The sequence below is a fragment of the Thamnophis elegans genome, chromosome 1, assembly GCF_009769535.1.
Source record: "Thamnophis elegans isolate rThaEle1 chromosome 1, rThaEle1.pri, whole genome shotgun sequence".
Classification (NCBI taxonomy): domain Eukaryota; kingdom Metazoa; phylum Chordata; class Lepidosauria; order Squamata; family Colubridae; genus Thamnophis; species Thamnophis elegans.
Genome location: NC_045541.1, coordinates 109,625,042 through 109,637,185, shown reverse-complemented (window position 1 = coordinate 109,637,185; position 12,144 = coordinate 109,625,042).

The window sequence follows — 12,144 nt, the reverse complement described above, 5'->3', positions numbered from 1 at the left end:
CTGGTCACAGCTGACAAATGATGGTCAAAACTCAGCTGTGGGTCCAGGAGGACTCCCAAGTTGCGGACCCTGTCTGAGGGGTATAAATTTTGTCCCCCCCAGCCTGATTGATGGAACATTAGCCAAATTATTGGGAGGAAAACACAACAGCCACTCGGTCTTTTCCGGGTTGAGCACCAGTTTGTTAGCTCTCATCCAGTCTTTGACAGCCTCAAGGCCCCGGCTCATCACTTCCACCGCTTCATTGAGTTGGCACGGGGCGGACAGATACAACTGTGTATCGTCCGCATACTGATGGTATTTTATCCCATGCCTCCGAATGATCTCACCCAGCGGTTTCATGTATATGTTAAATAGTAGGGGGGATAAGACCGAGCCCTGCGGCACCCCACAAGTAAGGGGCCTCGGGGACGATCTCTGCCCCCCCACCAACACCGACTGTGACCTGTCCGAGAGGTAGGAGGAGAACCACTGCAAAACAGTGCCGCCCACCCCCACCTCCCGCAGTCGTCGCAGAAGGATACCATGGTCGATGGTATCGAAAGCCGCTGAGAGGTCAAGGAGAACCAGGATGGACGCATAGCCTCCATCTCTGGCTCTCCAGAGATCATCGGTCAATGCGACCAAAGCGGTTTCTGTGCTGTAACCAGGCCTGAAGCCAGACTGGAAGGGGTCAAGATAGTTAGCTTCCTCCAAGGTACGCTGAAGCTGGAAGGCCACCACCTTCTCAACAACCTTCCCCACAAAGGGGAGGTTGGAGACTGGACGGTAGTTGTTAAGAACTGCTGGATCCAAGGACGGTTTCTTCAGGAGGGGTCTCACCACCGCCGCCTTCAGCGCGGTGGGGAGATGCCCCCTCCGAAGAGAGGTGGTAACAACCGCCTGGATCCAGCCTCGTGTCACCTTCACTGCTGTTGGCAACCAGCCAGGAGGGACACGGGTCCAGTATACAGGTGGAGGCACTCACAGCTCGCATAGCCTTGTCCACATCCCCGGAGGCAACATCCTGAAACTCAACCCAGAGATGGTCTGCCAGATCATTCCCTTGTGTCTCGGCTGGATCTGCAGGAGTGGAGTCCAGGTCCGATCGAAACCGAGCAACTTTGTCCGCCAAGACTGTACATACTCCTCAGCCTTACCCTGTAAGGGGTTCTCCGTCTCCCTCCTATTTAGGAGGGAGCGGGTTATCCTAAACAGGGCGCTGGGCGGGACTCGGCGGACGCTACCAAGGAGGCAATGTGTGATCTTTGGCTGTTCTTAGAGCCCGAATATACTCCTTGGTGCAAGATGTCAACAGTGCCCGGCTCGACTCGGACCTATCGGACCTCCACAGGTGCTCTAGGCGTCTCCTCCGGCGCTTTATCTCACGGAGCTCCTCGGTGAACCAAGGAGGCCTCCGTGGGCCGCTGACCCGGAGGGGCCATAGTGGCGCAATCCGGTCCAGAGACTCTGATGCTGCCGAGTGCCAGGCAGCAGCAAGAGTCTCCGCCGAACTGTGGGCGAGAGCATCTGGAATAACCCCAAGCTCCGTCTGGAACCTTACTGGGTCCATAAGTCGCCTGGGGCGGAACCACCTGGTCGGTTCCTCCTCCCTACGGTGGGGGTTTGGCCTCCGGAAGTCTAGCCTCAGTAGGCAGTGGTCTGACCACGACAGGGGAATGATCTCATTTCCCCTCAGACCAAGATCATAACTCCACTGCTCCGAGAGGAATACGAGGTCGAGCGTGTGACCCGCTGAGTGGGTTGGGCCTCGAATTACCTGGGTCAAGCCCATGGCTGTCATGGAAGCCATGAACTCCTGCGCTCCATCAGAGTGTTCACCGAGCGAAGGCAAATTGAAGTCCCCCAGAACCATAAACCTAGGGAACTCAACTGCCAGCTCGGCTACTGACTCGAGGAGCGAGGGGAGGGCTGCTGCAACGCAGTTGGGAGGCAGGTACGTAAGCAGCAAACCCACTTGACCCTTGAGGTCCAGCGTCACCAGTAGGGACTCACACCCGACAAGCTCCGGAGCAGGGATCCTACGAGGTACTAAAGACTCCCGGATTACAATAGCCACACCGCCACCCCTTCCCTGGGCTCTCGGCTGATGAAGCACCTGAAATCCGTCTGGGCACATCTCTACGAGGGGGACTCCTCCCTCCGTGCCCAGCCATGTCTCAGTAATACATGCCAGGTCTGCGCCCTCGTCTGTTATCAAGTCCCGGACGAGGGGAGCCTTGTGAACTACAGACCTGGCATTTAGCGACAACAGCCTGAGGCCAGGGTCCTGACTACTCGCGCCATCTGACCTTGGAGTGGGACTCATAGGGCCGGAAGGAGGGATCTCTGTGATATAGTGAACCCTCCTTCCCCGGTAATGGCCAGCCCTAAAGTCCCTGCCGTATCTGCCTCTCCCTGTTATGACCGCAATGCTCCGACCCTCTCCCGTGGATGTAGTTCCCCAACCACCCGGTGGCCCCCGCAAATCCCACCAGGTCCTCCGAATCATACATACTCATTCACTCACTCAAACAATCCCCACATGGTGATTAAAACACAAAAATACAACAATAATAATGATAAAAGTGGAATCATTCATTCAATCTCATACATACTCCTAACATATCCCAAACACAGTAAGAAAAAGATAGAAAAAGATAGAAAAAGATAGAAAAAGGAAGAAAAAAATAGAATTGCGCACTTATTACGTTTGTTAAAAAGCGAGTCCAGATCGAGCCAAATGGCTCTCCATAATTAAAGTAATTAAAATAGATGTTGTGATTAGCGTCCAGTTATAGTCCGGAGAAGGTATACGGGGGGGGTAGTTCGTATTCCCCTCTTCTGTTGGTCTGGATAAGTCCAAAGAGTCCGGAATAAATAAAGGGGATAGGAGGTCGTCTTCCACCAGTGCTGCTCCAAATAGAGTTCCCAGGATAATAGTGGTAGGTAATGATGCTGATGGTACTCGAAGCCAAATAAAGCTGAGCTAGCAGGTCTGGAACCAGATGGAACTGAGATAGCAGGACCAAAGACAGATGGAACTTGGCTAGCAAGTCTGGGTAACCAAACACCACAATCAGATGTGGCTGGAAATTAAAAAACCCACCATAAGGGGGCGCCAGATGGTACGTGGAAGACACAAGGCAGAGCCTCACCGAAGCAAAGGGAGGCAGGAAATAAAATGCATCCAGGGAGCCACCTGACTGGGCAGGGATAAAGAAGGGAGGAGGCAATGCTGGGAGGGAAGTAAGGCTGGATGGAAAAAAGGGGCCATCCGGAGGGGCTGGTGCAGCGTCGGGGGAAGCCACCCATCCACTCTGCTCAGTCCCCACACTGCTCCGATACGTTCTCTCTCCCTCCAAGATGATGATGGTCTCACACAGCCCCAATGAGGCAGTTCAATAAGCCTGGTAGAAAAAGTTCGATAAGCCAGGTAGAGAAGCCAGGTAGAGAGGCCAGAAGCCACCACCATTGCAGCCGGCGTGATGTTACTCCTCCCACCGCCAAGTAATGCAAACAGCTCACAGAACCCAAAACCCCAAAGTTGTAGAGCCCGGGGGCGTCCAGAAACGGCGACCCCTGCAAGGGACTGGGCTGGCCCTATAAATTCTCTCTCCTTCCAAGACGGCAATAGTCCCATAAACCCCAGTGCTGTGGCTCAATAGACCAAAGAAAATCGCCTGGATCGAAAAAACGCTGACACGACGCCGCCCCCCCCACTGTCGGATAACGCGGGCGGCTCGCAGTTCACAGACCTTCGAGATCGTACTGTCCGGGGTCGCTCAGAAACGGCGACCCCCGCAAAGGTTTGGGCTCCTCGGGTCCCCTGGATTCCGGACATCCCCGGAACCTTCTTCGGGCGCATAAATTTCAGGGTTTTCAGATGTTTTTCCAGCGTTTGCTCTCCTTATCATCTGGAGCAAAACGCCTGGGCGCCATCTTCCGTTCTCGCACACCAATGGAAATGGTCCTGGGGACCCATTGGGGCATCTTGCTGCTCCTTTTTATATCTCTGATACATATTTTTATGACTGTCCGATGATGGATATTAATATGTTAAATAAAGTTTCTTTTCTGTGTGGTCTCCTGTCCAACAAGATAATGAAGGTTATCCTAATGAATGAGGAATTTGCCTTAACTCTGTGTCAGCTGAATGGAAGGGGAGGGGAAACTGGAAGAAGGAGTGAAAGGGGGAAGGCAAATGGGAAAGGAATAGGAAGGGGACGGAAGCAAAAGGGGGATTGGAAGAAGAAGGGGGAAGGGAAAGAGAGAGTAAAAAGGAAACAAACAGGAAGTGGAAAGGAAAGAGAAGGAAACTGAAATAAATCTCTTCACTTTTCCTTCCCTTTGGATTATTTTGCAACTGCAAATAACTGAAGGAGAATCAGCCAGACCCTCTCACAAGTTCAGAGACCAAACCAACTAGACCGCCTCTTCAGAAGGGACCCCAAGCATCTCTCTTTGCTTCGTTTGTTGGTCTTTATTTCTGGCTGCAAAATCCAGGGCTTGAACTGTACCTTGAGTAGACACCTGCATTATGCCATTTCCCCATACCTGCTACTCCTGCCTGCTGGCTCTAGCTTGGCACACCTCTTTTCCTGCAGAGCACCAAGATGCAGAACACATTCCCAGCTGATTTGCCACTCACTTGAAAATTGCCATCAGCTTGTAACGTTGTGAATCAGGGATAAGAAATGGCTGGTGTCAAAATACTGTGATTATGTAATTTCCAGTGTTGGGGTGGCTGCAAGTAGCCTTGACAGTGGACCCCTCTACCTTCACTCCCAGTTGCTTGGTTGTATCTATATTAGGCTACGTGACCTCAGATGTCACAGAGATTACTTGCACGTCGATGTCATACAGTTTGAGGACACATTAGTGTAGGAGCTGGCCTGTAAATTATCTCTAAGGATGATAAGGATGAATTAGTCAAGTGGTATAATCCATGGCCTTGAAATCCAACTGCTGGGCTTCTGCTGGTGGTGTATCTCATCAGCATCGTAATTCCCAGCACCCATATCCACCAGGCCTTCCAAATGCCTGGTGGAAGGGTCATAATGGATTTGTATCTCTAAGGGCTTTGTGCCAAGAAGGAGAGCACGCCACTTGAAAGCTTGTTTCCCTGCTTGAGGTATCTCTGCCAAAACATTGAAAGTTTGTTGGTTGAAGTTTGGTTTATAACCCAAGTTTGAAAGCTATCTACATAAATGAGGAAGCACAGAACAGAAAAGGGTGAGTGCCATGTTAATTCTGACACAAAAAATACCTCCTTGCCAAATATATTGGAAAAGCTTAAAGCCCAAGCTGGTGGGTTTTTGTGGGTAGGGGAGGGCATCTATTACAGTAAGTTCAAGCACAGTATTATTTTCATCAACTGTTCATCTTGTCCTTGTGAGCAGTCCTATGCTAAACTTCCTCCTTGCCTAACAGAATCCCAGTATAAGCTTGCAGAACTAGATATGGTATTAGTATTGAAGTCACATAGATTCATGATGTGGATAACTCTAAGTTACTTTATGACTAATGTATTTATAGTATCTCAGGAGTTCATCAATTGAATGATGAAAACCAGCTAAGAAGAGTAGCACCTATGAGCAGGAGACAAACCATTGGAGACTTTATCAAAAATCAAAGCCCACTGTTTCACCTTAAAAAAATAGGACTTTCCCCAACATGTTTCCAGATGAACATCAGTAATCACATTTGTTAAAATAAACTCTTTATAAGAAAAATAGGGTGATAGATATAGCCTCTTTCAAGATACTATGCCTCCTTCCACTGTCCTAAAACTGGGAGTATTAAATCAGAATATCCTCATGATTATTAATATTGGGTTATTAATAGGCTTGCTTCCAGAATTGCAATTCCTACCTCTCAAGGGCACCCCTTTATCTAATGTTTTGTTTTCAATTAAGTTTTTTTTTTCAAAGGAAAAAATGGATTATTATTATTTTTGTATCAGAGGAGGACTATTTTTGAAGTTTGGCCTTGTGATTTTGGAGCGGAATCAACAAGTCCCTGATGCTCCCTCCTCCACAAGAGAGATGTTATGTTTTCCCATTTGGGATCTGAATGAGATCTCGTGTCTGAATATAGTGGTCAAGCATTCTTCTGAGGCAAAAGCTTGCAAAGAGAATTCAAGAGTTGTTCTTCTGCTGTCTAGCATTAAGACACCCTGATGGTTTTCAAGCCTTTCCCCCAGTGTTTGGGGAAAGAAAAAAAAAGTATAAGAATTACACACATCATGTGCAAGATAGTTGGCTCTGGCAATTGGAAAGTTTTCCTCATGAATTCATAGGCCTTGGCTGAGAACCAATGCAGTGAGACTGCATAGTTGCGGGAGGCAGCTGGATAGTTGTCGCTGTGGGTCTCCTCACACTGCAAACTGAACTACAGATCTGTTGAAAAGAAGCGCTGGATTTAAAGATTAATTCTGAAGCAAGAACAAAGGGGAAGAGAAATTTACCAATCAGTCCTGCATTGATTTTGTAATGATGTTCTTAGAATTGCATTTTTTTTCTTTTTAAGAATTTGGAAATTCTCAGGCGAATCCAAAAATGGGAGGGCAGAAAGAAAATACAAAGGAGATTCTGATCTGCCCCAAAACAGCAACAATCTTAGAAAATAAAATGGTAATGCAGCCAGGTTCTCTGATAGTTCTCTGGAAAATGGGTGTTTTGTAACTGGACACACCCATCATAGCAATCGCTCTGTGAGTGTGGGTATACTAAGTTCTCCCACATCAGAACAGTCCAGAAAGAGTGTGATTGCTGTGCTAAGCCATCACATGGCTTCTGTTTACTTGTGTGTCATTTGTGAACCCAGCTTTTATGGTTTGCAAATTTGGTTAATGGCTCTGCATGCTGGATGAACCCAATCTTGTGACTTGCTCATGACAGCAAAATGTCAATCTGACATGTTAACTTATCAGGGCACCTCTTCTGGGACTATGTCAGCAGAAGAATAGAACACAAAATAACATAGAAAATATTTTTCTTAATGTTCTAATTAAAATAAATATATCTATTCAAATGCCAGAAGTATCCATTTAAATTAAGTGCATGATATGCTTGATCTCTTTATTCTAAACATGACAGCATCCTGCCATATTCTTAAATTATGAGCTATTTTGGCAAGTGCCAACAATTAAAAATATACACTCATATTTAAATATATTAAATAAAGAGTTAATTATTGCAAAAATTTAAATATTTATTGCTTTTATGTTTTTTGTTTATGACTATATACTTGTAAGCCACACTAAAATTATGTTTGGGTAAAAAAGGCTATAAATTTGTAATGAATAGAGGTGGTTCTCATTTAGCAACTGTCTGCAAATATAATATAGTATTTTTATAGTAATAAAAAAAATCATTTTCTGCCAATGTGCACATTTACCAGAAAAACCTTCAGTGTGGAACTGATTACGGTCTAGTCAATTTCAGGCAGCAGCTGCTAACCTGGAGAAGGGTTCTAATCAACTAATTAAGATCACAGCTGAGCTAGTTAATTTGCAGTTAGCACTTTTTAGAAACACATTGCCTACTCAGTAAGATGTCTGTGGAGATTCTTAGTTATCCAGGCTATGCTTTTTCAAAAGGCAACTAGACTTTGTTTTGCTTGAAGATGTTTCTCATCCAAGAAAATAGGTCAAGAACACAGCACTGCATGGGAGAACATTATTTGAATGAAAGGGCAGCAGCTAGAGATTAATGTTTCCCTTGCTCAGTCACATGTTCACTTAGCAACTGTTTCACTTAATGATTGGGCCATAGAACCAATTGCAGCCAGTAAATGAGGATTCTCTGTAAATTGTTTGTGAATGTGATTCCAGAGAACTGTTTCCATTTTACTGTGTGGTATTCACTGGGAATCGAATCTGTAGCAGTCTCTCTCAATTGACTGCTTACGTGCCATCAAGTTGTAGTAGTAACTACATATAGTCGATAGATTATCTCCAAGATGATCTCTCCCCCAACCTGGTTCTTCAAGTCTTCCAATGATGCATCTCTCGCCAGTCCATCCACCTTGCTGTTGGTGGTCATCCTCTTCTCTTTCCTCCCACGTTTCCCAGCACTTATTCACAACACAAGACATTCCTTCATTTCACTCTTCAAATTAATTCCTTTCTCCCTCACAACTGTCAGTTTAAATTCTTCCCACATTTAGTAATGGACGCTACTCTGAGAATTTTTCATAGGCCTCTGGGGAAAACATGACCACCTGTAGTTTTTTTCTTCTTCTTCCCCTTGTATTGCTAAAGACTATCATTCCTAAATAGAAAGCAAATAACTGCTATGTGGAATCTGTCTTGTGGAAGGCATAGGGAAAAAGGCCAGGAAGCAAGAAGCAGCCTGAAGGCCATAAATCTTTTAGGGCAGAACAGACTGCCAAGCCATATTGGAAAATGAAAAGGCCCAAACATTAAAGTAAGCTTCCCTTTGCTGTACAATAACACAGATTTCTAGGGAAAGGTCATGAACAGGAAGCTGGCCTTGTCATGTGCAAGGAAGAAAGGCAAGAATTGTCAACAATTCTCATGCTATATAAATGGAGGCAGCTACATCTATTGAATTAACACAAAAGCAATAAAAAATCACTAGAATAAGCATGAATTTGATATCTCAGTCCAAAATGCGCGTGCTGGCCAGTTGACTTCAGCCTTCTTTTGAGGCCATTTTTTCGCCCTCTGGAGGCTTCCCTGAAGGCTCCGGAGGGCTAAAATCAGTCCTATGAGCAAACCAGAAGTCCATTCCTGAACTTCTGGTTTGCCCGTAGGGCCGGTTTTTCGTGCTCCAGAGCTCCCCTGAAGCCTCCGGAGAGCCTCCGGTGGGAATGAGGGGCTGTTTTTCACCCTCCCCGGTCTCCTATAAAGCCTCTGGAGCCTGGGGAGGATGAAAAAATCATGCCAAAAATGAGGGGAGGTGCTGGTCGTGCTCGCATGCATGCTGTGGTCATGCGCAGAGCATGGGTGTGGCACGCCCGACACACGACCCCCCTGTGCTCCCACCCCGCTTTTGGCACGCGAGCCAAAAAGGTTTGCCATCACTGATCTAGGAGGTCTCCATGAATATATAAACTACAGGTGGGGCATAACCTTTTCCTAGGGGGGTCACAGCAAGATCGACAGCAGTTTACAACTTCCGCGACACCCTCATTTTAAAGCCCATAAAAACTGAATTGAATGAGCTATTAAATGTTAATTTGCTTTAAGAATGGCTGGAAAATTCGATTCGGAAGAACAAGGATCATTGACAGAATAAAATGCATTGCCTTTCGAGAGGCTCGCGATGCTGGAGCGACGTTTATCAATCCACCTCGTTTGAATGCTGTTCGAAGGGCTAATGGTGGTCATACTGACTATTAAATCGTGTCAATAAACTCAGTTTTTGATGGGCTTTCGAATGGTGTATGAATTATTTGTGTTGTTATTACAAGTGTTGCTGTGACCCCCTAGGAAAAGGTTATGCCCCGCCCTGTATACACAAAAGAATGTAAGCCATCTAGTGATGAAGAAAATACTGTATTTGTAAGAAAAACCTAGAATTCATCTCTGTGAAAAAAGTATTTGCCTCTTAGTCAGGATGTAACATATGCCTTGTGGTAACTATTTACTTATTGCTTGTGGTTGTTATAACACCTTTATCACTTTATAATTAACACATGAGGGGTGAGCATACATAATATTCCTTCCTTTCTTCCTCCTATTTTCCCCATAAGGACAATTCTATGAGTTAAGTTGGGTTGAGAGAAAGAGAGTAACTGGCTCAAACTAATCCAAACTGCTTTCATGCCTACAGTGGGACTAGAACTCATAATATCTTGGTTTCTAGGCCAGTACCTTCACCACTCTGTTAACTGACTCTCAAACTATTCAAATATATTTGTGCCTTCTCATCAACAATCCTTAAATTGCGTTCCATACTGCAGTGAAAACACTTCCTTAATCTGTTAATTATAGTTACAATTGGCTAGACTCACATTATATGATTTAGAAATCTTGTAAGATTCCAATCACTTTAAAATGAACTTCAGATAGTACTCACATAGGGACTTCAGTTTGGGATTAACTACTCCAGATGTGTCAAACTCACATCATCACAGCATCAGCATGTGATGTATCGTGACTTTTCTCCCTGTTGCTAAACTGAGTGTGGGCATGGCCAGCACGTGATGCATCTGGTTCACGGGCCAGTGGTGGGTTCCGGATCCATCACAACCAGTACACTGCGACGGGACAGGCGTCCACCATGTGGACTGTGCACACAAGCACCACCCACGTCACTTTAGCTGCTTGGCAGAGCATCACACAAGGGCCACACACTCCACGGACGTACACAAATGGCCCGGTTGGGACAAGTAAGGAGGGCCGGCGGGTGGGCCCTCCGAAGCACCGTACCAGAATGGTACCTGGTGCTCCCAGCATGCACCGGTACAACCCATACCAGGTGACTGGCTGTAACCCACCACTGCCGCGGGCTGCAAATTTGACAGCCCTGGGCTACCCTATCACTAAGCACTGAAGTTGCTAAGTGGATAATTATGGGACCATCATGGACTTATGAGGTCACTTCCCATTTGGTTGTTAAGCACCAGTCATTAAGTGAAAACATCACGACAACATTTTTTTACTTCTGTGCTCTCTTTGTTGCAAGTCATTTGGGAAGCATGTGAATGGTGATTATGAGACCCCAGGACTCTGCAACATCAATAAATGGAAGGATTAGTCACAAAGCTGTTTTTCACACTGTTGTAGTATTGAACAATTGCTAAATGAGGCTGTTGGCAAGCAAGGACTATGGTATCTGTATTTTATGAAATATTATTACACATTTTATAATTTATAAAACAAATGTTATTAAATATATGTATTTTAGGATTCTGTGAGCACCATTTTTCAGATGGCATCTTTGGATGTCATGTTACAAGTTAATAGCTAAGCTATAAACATAAACCATGATTGTATTACCTAAAATGGCTAGTTTCATCCAATGTAATTTTTTTACTTTAAAACTAGCAAACCACTAATATGGTTTACTGATTATATGTAAACTCAACCTAAATAGATCAAAAACTGATCCTGAATATAGTTGATAAATGTCAAGAGGAAAACATGATGTGCAAATCTGGACAAGAAAAAATATTGAGAAAGAATGCCACTTTCTCTCTAAAAACACAACTATTAAGAGAGATTGGTTATTGTTCAATCTTCAAGCAGCAGGGTTTTAAAATCCAACATCATCATGAATTCATGCAGTAGAGAACTTGTATTGTTATAATAGCCTTACACTATAATTCACATTGGTGGAAATCCACATGGGTGTGCTCATCCTTCACGTTAGAAGTATTAGGATAAAGATTTTCAGCTTTGATCTGTCTTGACAGTTTGTTTGCTTGGAATAGGGGAAAAGAGCTGCCACCTACTGGGTGGGGTCAATTATTTCAACAGACTGATTTTGTTTATCAACACATTTCTGCTTGGGTGGTTGTCTCTTGTTAAAGTGGCTGGGAAAGTAGTGTAACCTGGCTAGTCTTGGCTAGGCTTGGAAGCTAAACAGGAGTCAGGCCTTGTTAATACTTGGCTGAGAGGTCATCAGGAAATTTAGGACAAGAGACAAGGCTGGAAAGTAGAACATCATCCCAGAAGAGGGCCAGGGTGAGCAAATTCTACCCATTGGCAGGGAAATGGGATAGGTGTTTTATTAAGTCACCAGAAAGATTTTACATGACAATTTCATTTGCAAACTCAAATGTACTGGAATCATTCTTAAGTGTCTTGTCTCTTTATGAATTATGCAAGGGAATACCCTATTATTCACTGCATCCTTGAATTATACAAAGCATAGAGTGACAGTATATAACTATCTGGACTGAAGCACAAGCTTTCTCTAGGAGCTCAAATCAGGGCTTACCATGAAAGTGGTGGTCTGGCCAAGTTACAAATCGCTGATTTCAGATACCAACCATAGAGAATGGAGAAAGCATCAGTACTGTTGATTGTGTGTGATATTGCTATTATGGCTAAATCAGACATAATGGGCTCATTTTTAAAATCCATATCAGCATGCTTGAAAAATCCATGCACCATTATATGGTGACAGGCCATGATGAGAATTTCAGCCACGTTTTCTCAGAAGCCAGGCAGAGAGGCTGGGTCCCTAT